Source organism: Sciurus carolinensis, chromosome X (genome assembly GCF_902686445.1).
Source record: "Sciurus carolinensis chromosome X, mSciCar1.2, whole genome shotgun sequence".
In the NCBI taxonomy this organism is placed as follows: domain Eukaryota; kingdom Metazoa; phylum Chordata; class Mammalia; order Rodentia; family Sciuridae; genus Sciurus; species Sciurus carolinensis.
Window position 1 is genome coordinate 42,353,753 of NC_062232.1, and position 10,942 is coordinate 42,364,694.

The window sequence follows — 10,942 nt, forward strand, 5'->3', positions numbered from 1 at the left end:
TATTATGACACCTCCTAAGATAGTGGTTTAAAATACTGCCTATACCTCAGGTTGTACACTTTTGAAGCAATAGCTCCATTTGAACTTTTGCTCGTAACTATGATGAAGGGAAAAAAAAGAAAACATTCAGTTGCCTACTAGGTGCTAGGCTCTATGACTTCTTTACATACATTAGTCTTACAGAGAATATGAGTGCAGGTTTGTAAAGATGTTACAAATTCAAAGAACCACCAGTATTAGAATTGGACACAAGTCCAGGTGGATGTCCATTGAAAACACTTTTTTCCTTCAAGTAGCATTTTCAAAACTGTGAAATACATATTATTGTAATTCTATAAGTCTAAACCAGATCTAAAATATAGAGTGTATTTTTAAAATGATGAAGTGGTTTCAGTTACTTTGAAACTCACTAGAAAGTTATACTTTCAGATATAAAATGTCACTTTCTTAAACTATATTAAGAAAATAATAGCGAAAACCTCCCCAAATTTGGGCAAAATCCCATGCAAATAGAGATGAAAAGAAATGAGTACACCCCACGTAAGACAAAACCAAAGGAAGCCTTCAAGAAACATGATGTTTGAAATTCTTAAATCTCCAAAGACAGTGAAGCACACAAAAATGACATGTTATTTCTATGGGAAAACCAATTTTAGTGACAACAGATTTCTCATTTCAAACCACAGAGAACAGAAGGGAGAGTCATGACATTTTTTCAACTTTTTGAAAAAGAACTGACAACTATATACTTTATATCTAGAGATATTATCCTTCAGGAACATATTCAGACCAAACAAAACTAAGAGAGTTTGGCATTTGCTGTCCTATGCTTAATGAATGGCTATGGAAAGTTCGTCAAACAGAAAAAAACAAAATAACTGAAAAAAAGTTGGAATTTCAGAGCAGAAAGAAAAATAGAATGAATATAAATAGGATTAAATATCAGTTACTCTTCTCCTCATGAGCATATTAAGACATGTTTTATATTTGAAGGAAAATATTTTAATAACATCTGTTTTGATGCTCAATGCATGTAAAGAACATACTTGAGACAATTATATTTTAAAAGGAGGTTGACTAGACCTAAATGGAACTAAGGTCCATAGAAGGCAGTTACATATGTATTTTATAATATCTGGAGTAACTGCTAACAAGACATAAGGTGACATACTCAAAGGCATGATATAGGAATGAAAATGACATTCTAAAATGTATTCAAATGATTCAGAAGCACAAGAATGCAGAAAAAAATACCCCACAGGAATGAGAAACAGAATAAAACCAAAACAAATAATAAAATGGCAGACTGAAGTCCTAATATATGAATAATTGCATTAAATTTGAATTGTCCAGATATAGAAATTAAAGACAGAGATTGGCCAAGTTAATTTTTTTAGTTTTTAGATTTTTTGAATTGTAAATTGACAAATGATTACATATATTCATGGATGTACAATGTGACATTATCACATGTATATATAGCATGAAATGATTTAATTGAGCTAATTAACATATCCATTATCTCAATACTTATCATTTTTGTGGTGAGAGCATTTGAAGATTCCCATCTTAAAATATTTGAAAAATACTATACACTATTGTTATCTATAGCACAATTTTGTCACTATATCTCAAAAAACTCATCCCTCCTATCCAACTGGAACTTTATATCCTCTGAACAACATCCCTAATATTGGATATATGTAATATGGTACTTTAAATGTCCTCTCTCATGTCAGTGGACATAATGATTATAGAATATAGAACTAAAGAAAGAATATAGAACTAAATAAATATCAAATGAGATAGGTCTAAGTGATGTATTTTATACTCTGCACTTAGAATAAGACTGCAGATTTTAAATTCCAATAAATGTGAAGTAGGTTATAAGGGCCACTGTTTCTGTGACAGTAACATAAAAGCCTGGGTGAGGCTCAACTCAGTTCTCCTACACCGCAGCCCTGGGCTTTAGCTGCCAACACTCCTGCAGCTCCCACTGCCTCCACCTTCAAGCAGAAGACAGCTGTGCCTCCCATATATGCTGATCTTAGCAAATCTGCCAGGGATGTCTTCTTCATCAAGGGCTATGGCTTTGGCTTAATAAAACCCGATTTGAAAACAAAATCTGAGAATGGACTGGCATTTACCAGCTCAGGCTCAGTCAACACAGAGATCACCAAAGTGACAGGCAGCCCAGAAATCAAGAACAGGTGGACTAAATACAGCCTGATGTTTACAGGGAAGTGAGACTAGACACTGAGATCACTGTGGAAGATCAGCTTGCACATGGACTGAAGCTGACCTTCCATTCATCCTTCTCACCTAATACTGGGAGTGGGGGAACGCTAAAGGCAAGACAGGGTACACATGGGAACATAGAGACTTGGGCCACGATGTGGACTTTGACGTTACTGGGCCTTCAATCTGGGGCATTCTGGTGCTGGGTGAGGAGGGTTGGCTGGTTAGTTACCAAATGAATTTTGAGATCACAAAATCTCGAGTGACCCTGAGCAACTTTGCGGTTGGCTACAAGACTGATGAATTCCAACTTCACTCTGATGTGAACGACTGGAGAAAGTTTGGTGGCTCCATTTATCAGAGGTGAACAGGAAGTTGGAGACTGCTGTCTGTCTTTCCTGGACAGCAGGAAACAGCCACATTCTTTGGAATAGTAGCAAAGTATCAAATTGACTCTGATGCCCCCTTCTTAGCCAAAATGAACAACTCCAGCCTGATTAGTCCAGAATACACTCAGACCCTAAAGCCAGGTATCAACTAACACTATCAGCTCTGCTGGATGGCAAGAATGTCAATGATGGTGGCCACAAGCTGCGTCTAGGACTAGAATTTCAAGCATAAATGAATACTATACAATCGTTAATTTTAAACTATTTTGCAGCATAGCTACCCTCAGAATTTAGTGTACATTTTAATGTTGTATGTCTGGGATGCAAGAATTACTAAAAATTATGTTAGACCTCCAGGTTAAAAAGGATTCAACTTTAAAGTGTTACCATTCCAGAGATACAGAAGAAACTGAGTTCAAAAAAAGGTCCTTTCAGCTTGTGTTTGTGTGTGACTTGGTGGCCCCTCAAGAGATATCAGGTTTCTTTTTCTTTTTTTTAATCTAGAAATACTGCAAGGGGAAGCTGATAATGCATAGGCACTTTGTAAATCTGTATTGAATAAATGAATGGAATTGGGACTTCCTGAGAATCAAGCCTTGGTTTCCTAACCCTAATTGATGAGGAGCTTATTGCTTGGTGGTGTGTACAAATTCATCTGAAAGGGACTTTTTTTAGGCAGATCTTCATGACCTTTTCCCACCCTAGTCCGTATCACCTCTTTTATACCAAAAGTAGTCTGCAGGATGTGGTCACTGTTTCTTTTTCATGCCATTTTGGGATGGAGAGGATGGATGTGATGAAGCCAGTAATTCAGGACTTAATTCCTTTGTGTGTTGTGGTTTCCTTGCCCTTGTGAAATAGCTTCCAGGAGCTCTAGCTCGAGGTTGGGAAGAGTCTACATGATTGCAATCACACGGTAACAACACTAGGAATCTAAATTGGACTTCTGTTGTATTCTCATCACTCAATTTACTTTTTAGCAGTTTAATGGGTACATTTTAGAGTCTTCTATTTTGTGTGGAATTAGAGCCTCCCCTTCTAATGCTGTAATTAACATCACTTCAAAATAAAACTTGAATAAAATGTCGAAACCTAAAAAAAAGGCCTGGATAAAATTTAAAAAAATAAAAATAAAAAAGCAAACCTTAGTTCTAGTATCTTTTTTAGGGAGTGGTTACCAGGGATTGAACCCAGGGGTGCTTAACCACTAAGCCATACCCCCAGCCCATTTATTTGTTTGTTTATTTATTTATTTAGAAAGGGTCTCACTAAGTTTCTGAGGCTGAGGCTGGTCTTGAACTTGTGACCCTCCTGCCTCAGCCTCCTGGGTCACTGGGATTTCAGGCATGCACCACTGTGCATGGCTGCTACTAGGTATCTTTAAGAGAAGACAGGAGCTGCAAAGTAAGCCTAGGATGTAAACTTTTACCCAGAACTGCTTACTTGAAAATAAACAACTGTAAATTTAAGCTGCAGTTTGGTGATACAGTTAGAAATAAAATTCAGATCTCAGAGCTAATCAAAGGTGGTGATGCTGGTGAACCAACCCATGATTTTTAGCTGAGATTGCAGTAGCATACACTTTCTGAGTCAGGAGGAACAAACCATAAGTATATCAGTTTTCACTTGTAGCCTGATTTGAATCATCTGGGTACAAATTTAAAAATGTATTAAACCAGATGATAATGTAAATGTCACAGTCCAAACTAGGAAAATACAACTAATTTGGGTGAAAATTTATGTTTGTTTTGTTTGAGGTGGGGACTTGCTATGTTGCTCAGACTGGTCTGGAACAAATTGGTAAAAATCTGTTTCCTAAAAATACATATATAGGCTAGGGGTGTAGCTCAATAATGGAATATGTGCATTAGCATGCACAAGTTCAATTCCCAGGTGCACGTGCACACACATATACACACACACAAACATACATGTATTATAAAAATAAAAATGGCTGAAAATTAGCTAAGCATCTATTTTGAAAAGCAGCAAGAATAACAACAAAAGAACCACAAATAAATACAACAAAATACAAACATAAATGAAAGAGAAAATGAACACACGATGGAGTTTTAACCAAGCATTTCACCAAGCCTTTGAGAAGTCTGTAAAACTAATAAACTTCTGGTGAGACATAGAAAGAAAAAAGCAATAAAGATACCAATTACTAATATAAGTAATCAAAAGTAGGGGGTGACATCACTAGAGCATTTTATTACAAGCAATTTGAAAATTTAGAGAAAGCATGCAAACAATAACATACAATTTAAAACATAAAAATTGATTTGAACTGTAAACATGAAGTAAATATAATTATCAATTAAATAATATGATAAAATAATCTCTATGCCTTCATAGTTTCATAAATGAATTTTTTTACTATTTAAGTAAGAGATAATTCCAATATTACACAACCTTTTTCAGAGAATAGAGGTGTAGGGGACACTGCCCTCTTATGTTTTATAAAGTGGTCCTTGACACCAAACCTGAAGGACAAATTGAGAAGGGTAAATTTCAAACCAATTTATCTCACAGCATAGATGAAAATATCCTAAGCAACATACTTGGGGGAAAAGCCTAGCAATATGTAAAAATGCTATGATATTATCGTGACAAAGTTGTGTATATCCTATGAAAGCAAGATTAGTTTAACATCAGAAAATATATCAATGCAATTCACCACTTCAAGAGAAAAAGAAACCTAATGTGAAAAATTATCATTTATTCATGAAGAAATAATTTGTAGTTGGACACAGTGGCACACACCTATAATCCCAGCTACTCAGGAGGCTGAGGCAGGATGATTCCTAGTTCAAGGCCAGCTTTGGCAACTAGTGAGACTCAAAAGAAAAAAAATAAAAGGCCTGGGGATATAACTCAGTGGTAAAGTGCCTCTGGGTTTACTCCCTAGTCCTGCATCCACAAAACCAATTTGTAGAAAATTAAAAATAGATGAAATTTCATAAGAGGTTTTTAGATGTAATTGGAGTGATCAGGAGTTTTCTAGGCATGTCATCAAATCAGAATTCATAAAAGCATAATATGATAAATTTCAGGACATAACGACTGAGAAATAGATTGCAAGCCCAATCTGCATAGAGCAAAATTCAAAAAGCAAAGTTTAAAAGTATTCACTACTCATATCACAAAGGGCTTAATTTCCTAATAAGAAAAAAAAACTCTGATTGATTCAATTCTGATAAAGGAACAATGGTTACAACATTGTTTCTGACAACCAGAGCTGCTATAATAAATTAACTAAAAACTCAGAGTAGCCCAACACTACTAAAATTTTTCTTATCCTATAAAATCCAAATGGAGGCAGGATTGGGGTAGGTTGGCTCTGCCTGTGAAATAACAGTGGAGCTAGACTGACAGAAGCTCTGCTACCTTCAGGCCCTGGCTTCATAGATAACTCTGGGTGTCAACGTTATGCCAGCAGATGGGCAAAGTAAGAGAGTTGAATTATCACATATAGAGGCTTTTATGAATCCAGCTTGTAAATGTGTACATCATTTATGCCCACTGTTCATTGGCCAGGACTCACTCCACCAGCCACAATTACCTGCAAGGACTATGGGAAACTCAAGAAGGAAAAGGAAATAGATTGGAAGAACACATAGTCTCTACTATAATTATCACCAAAAAAAATCCAAAGGAAAGAAAATACAAAATGTGTTTAAACTTATTTTAAAAATTCCAGACTCATGCAAAATAAGAAAATGCAAATTTTATCTACAAGAAGACACTATCCATTACCTTTCATATTTCAAAATATACAGGAAACTGAAACCCACTGATTTGGAAAGGATGGGAGGAAACAGGCATGTTCGTACACTGTTAGTGGTGATGAAATTTTACATAACACCATTAAAGGGCAATTTCAGCAGTACATATTAACCTTATGTGAGCATTTACCCCTTCACTCTGAAATCCTACTTCTATGAATTTATCCTTTAGATTTATGGGCACTAGTATGAAGTGGTGTTAGATATGATTTTATTTATTGCCTTGTATGGACTAGCCTAAGACTGAGAAAACAATAAATGATCATTCATAAAGGACTGGCTAAAAAAATAAGAGATATAAATGGATGGAGACTGTGTGTGTGTGTGTGTGTGTGTGTGTGCACGCGTGTGTGATTTTTAACATGCATTTTGAAACTGTCCTTTGGAAAAAACAAAGATAAGAAGGAGATCAGACAAAATGTGTGTAATGCCTGGTTAAGAAACAGTTTAAATACTCAAAGAATGATATCATGTAAACTTGGACAAGAATGGTACTAGTAGAGATGAAAAAAAGGTGGTTTTGAAAATACTTACAAAAGATCAGATACTTGCATTGAATAACAGAAAAAAGCAATAGAGAACGTGGTCACAAAATAATGCCCAGATTACAAGGATGTGAAAGCCAATATATTGTGATACTATTGAGTGGGAATGAAAACACTGAAAGGGAACCAAATTTAGGATGACCAGTAAGCATTGTCCCCATGTTCACATAGCATTTGAGATGCCGATGAGCAATTCAGTCCAACGTGTTGGGTAAAAAGTTGGTTATCCTAGTTTGGATCCCTGTTAATTGGTGGGGAATGACAAATTAAAGCGCTCCATTGCTCCTAGATGTAATTAAATATGAGGGAATTAATGAGATTGCCCTCATGAGAGAACAGAGAGATGTTGACCAGCCTTACGAACAAGCCCCAAAACACAAATAATTCAAGCCTGAAGAAAGGAGTAGGATGTTACACCAGGGCTGGATGAATGGCCAGAAAAGTAAGGACATCAAGAGAATAGTGTCACAGAAGTCAAAAGGTAAGACAGTTTCCAGAAGGAAAGAGTGCTGCATGCCATCAGGGGAGGAAGGAAGAGCAAATAATTAAAGACCAGACAGTTTGCACTGCATCTGGCAATGCAGAGTTCAGTGCTGGCGATTTTGGGTAATGAAAGCCTTCAGAGGGAGTGATGGAATGACAGTCAGTGGCAGGAAGAGAAGTAAGAAGGAGGTGGACAAAGGGCCACAGAGGACCTAAACTTCCCTCATGTCATCTGGCTCCGAATGGAGGGGCAGAGAGAAGACTCTCGGTAGAGGGGTTCCCAAGCTACACCAAGGGCAGGTTACAAAAGGAATCATGTTTAAATTTTCAAGGTCTACTTAAGCATTTCCACTGGTGCCAGCCATTGCGCTGAACACTCATATACACCGTGACATCCGATCTTCACATCAATCCAGAGGCGTAAGGGACATGCTCCCCATGCCACCTGGGAGCTTAAGTGGCTTGCCCGAAGCCGGGCACACTACAGCCAGGTGGCAAGTGAGGCAGTACCTTGGGGGGGGGGGGGCGGTGGTACCAGTGACAGCAGAGCCTGTGCAGGGAACCCCTGCGGGAGTCTGTCACGTTGGCCTTGACTTTGGGCTGACCCTTCCATTCCGCCTGGGTCTCCTCTACCTTCGCTAAGCAAGACCTCCGGCAGACGCAAAGGAACACCGACCAAAGCCGACCTCCCCGCATCCTAGAGGGACCCGGGAAGCTCCTGAAGGAGGCGGGGAGGAGGGCAGCGCTTCCGGCGGTGCCCCGAGCTTTCTCTCCCGCCCTGCGGGAGAAATTGAGCGCCGACGCCTGCGGCTCAATTCGGCTTGCGATGCAGGGGGACCGCGGGCGCGCGCCCGAAGCTTCCTCTGGCCGCCGTGCCTAACGCCTGCGGGGCGGCTCGCCAGCTGAGCTCGGGGACACGCTCACACTGCCCCGCGGGAGTGCGGAGTCCCGCGCCCACGGCCCACGTCAAAGGGAGGAGCACGGGGAAAACAGGGACCCTCACCCTTCCGGTCCCCAGCCCCCACCCAGCCCCGCCTTTTAGAGTCCGGGACAGAAGTGGTTCCGACCTGCTGGGGGGCCTAGGTTCAAAGGTGGCTTCTGGGGGCGGGGTCGCGCCTCCTCCGTTCAGCCTCCACTAGGTGACGCTGGCTAGGCCCTGAGGACCTACAGGGAGCGCGTCTGCCGGCCTTCAGGTTATCTTACAGCCTCGAGGGCACAGGGGCATCAATCTCTGATGACTTTGCTGTTCGGGCTTGACCTCCAACACATACAAAAGACCTCAGTGTAAAACTGAGGAAAGCAGTCGATAACGACGGGATTCTATGTTTAATTTGTAATAAAAGTGAGATTTGCTGAGTGATTGCAGTGTGTTAAGCACTGTTCTAAACTGAGGGCGGCGGGGCACACACGTCTGTAATCCCCTCTACTGGGGAGACTGAGACAGGAGGATTGCAAGTTCGAGGCCAGCATTGGCAACTGAAGCAGGCCCTGTCTCAAAATTTAATACAATAAATAAATGAATAGAGCTGGCGGTGTAGCACAGTGGCAGATGGGTCCAGGGTTCAATACCCAGTACTGCACAAACAGCACAGTGTACTAAGCGTTTTCCATCTATTCATTGAGGGTTGCGCGTGACCTAAGGAAAGGCCCCTATAGACTCCAAAAGGTTAAGAGTTTGAGGGAGAGGAAAGAACTCCCTGAGAAAATGTTATTTCTAATACTGTGTAAGAACAACTAACGTAATGTCTACACTCTTTACAAGGTGTATGTGTACCATACAGAGTTGTCAGCTATGGCACAAAGTTATACAGTACATCTCCAGAAGTTCTTCCTCTTGCTTAATTGAAAACCTATGCCTGTCAACTAAGAGACTTGTCCTTTCCCTTGCCCCTAAGCCCCAGGCACCCACCACTCTTCTATCTGATACTATGAGTTTTCTATCTGAGATGACTTCCTATGTGGATCATGCAGTATTGCACCCCACACCTCAGGCGAGTGGCTAATTGCAGTACAATTCACAACAGCCAAAATGTACAAACAACCTAAATATTCATGGGCGGATGAACCGATAAAGAAAACGGGGCATCTACATGCAATTGTTTCCACCTTTAGAGAATGGAACTCTATAATGAGCTACCATATGGGTGAAACTAAAAAAGAACTGTTAGTGAAGTGAGCCAGGCACAAAAGGGCATGTATCATACTATTCCACATACAAGAAGATATGTAGAATCCAAGAACTCAGAGAAAGAGGATAGAATACAGGGGACTGAAGCCTGTGAGGAGGAGCAGGAAATAAGTTGTGGTTCAATGGGCACACCGGGTCTGTTACTAAGAAAAATTGTTGGAAATTAATAGTGGCGAGACATCTGTACAATAATTTGAAGGTACATCTCTACCATGGAACTGTGTATTTAAAAGGGATTAACAGTCAATTTCATGTTATGTATATTCAAAATCCATCAAAATGTATCCAAACCAGAAAAATGAGAAACCACACTTCATTTACGTATGAATTATCAAAATGTATAAACGCATTCTACTGTCATGTACAACTAATTAGAACAAACAAAAAATTGTAAAAAACAAAAAAAAAGTAGCCAAGAGAAGAAAAGGTCAGAAAATTGTGTGGCATTTATCCTGGCTCTTGCTCTACACCCTCCCTGCCGTGGTGGAGCTCTAGAGTGGAGCAGTAGGTATCAGCAAGATGCACAGACTTGATACCTGATGCTAGGTGGATTGGAGCAGACCTTATTGAACTGCATTCATAGCCTTTACCTTTCTCTGAGCTCCCCCAAGAGCTCATGGAAATGCTCCACTCTATTGGGTCCAACGTGGAACTCACTCCAGGAAATAAAAAAGGGGATGCAATCTTCTAGAACACACTATTAGGCAGAAACAAATAAAAAAGAAACCTATAGCTGCCTGAGGCTAAAGTTTGCAGTTGAGAGAAACAAAGGGCAGTCTAAATCCCAGGGTGAGGGGACAAGGTGAGAGGAGAGTTTCTTTAGGACAGGAGAGCAGGGGAAAGCACCTCTGGGTGTTCAGGGATTTAAAAGGCCAGGGGCATAACCCAGGAGGAGGCTTGCTCAGGAAACTTCCGAGAAGACCCTTGGATTTCCCTAAGGAAAAATTGTTGGAAATTAATAGTGGATTAATTGACCAAGGTTGACCCCTGTTCAGAGTACAAGCAGGAAGTGAGAGTATGGCAGATTTTTCTCAAAGTGCTATTTAAGTGTTGAAGGAATGCACCACCACACAGCCAATCCACAAAGACTGACAGAAGAATTTTTGTTGTGCTTTGGTTTGATTTTAGCTCCTGACACACAAGGAAATGGCTGCCAAAACACAAGCAAAGTGACAGCGACTTGAGTGACCACACACGATGAGACATGCAAGCTCTCACAAAAGAGTTGGCCAACGTATTGAAACACATGAAGGGCTGCTCCTCTGAGAAATGAAGAAAAGCCAATCTTTGGGGAGGGAGAGAATCTGATTC

General features: G+C 40.0%; 1 pseudogene; it reads left to right on the top strand.

Annotated features, from left to right (window-relative positions):
• Window positions 1-2,038: 2,038 nt before the first annotated feature.
• Window positions 2,039-2,859, top strand: LOC124972471 (voltage-dependent anion-selective channel protein 1-like; annotated as a pseudogene).
• The last annotated feature ends 8,083 nt before the right edge of the window (window positions 2,860-10,942 follow it).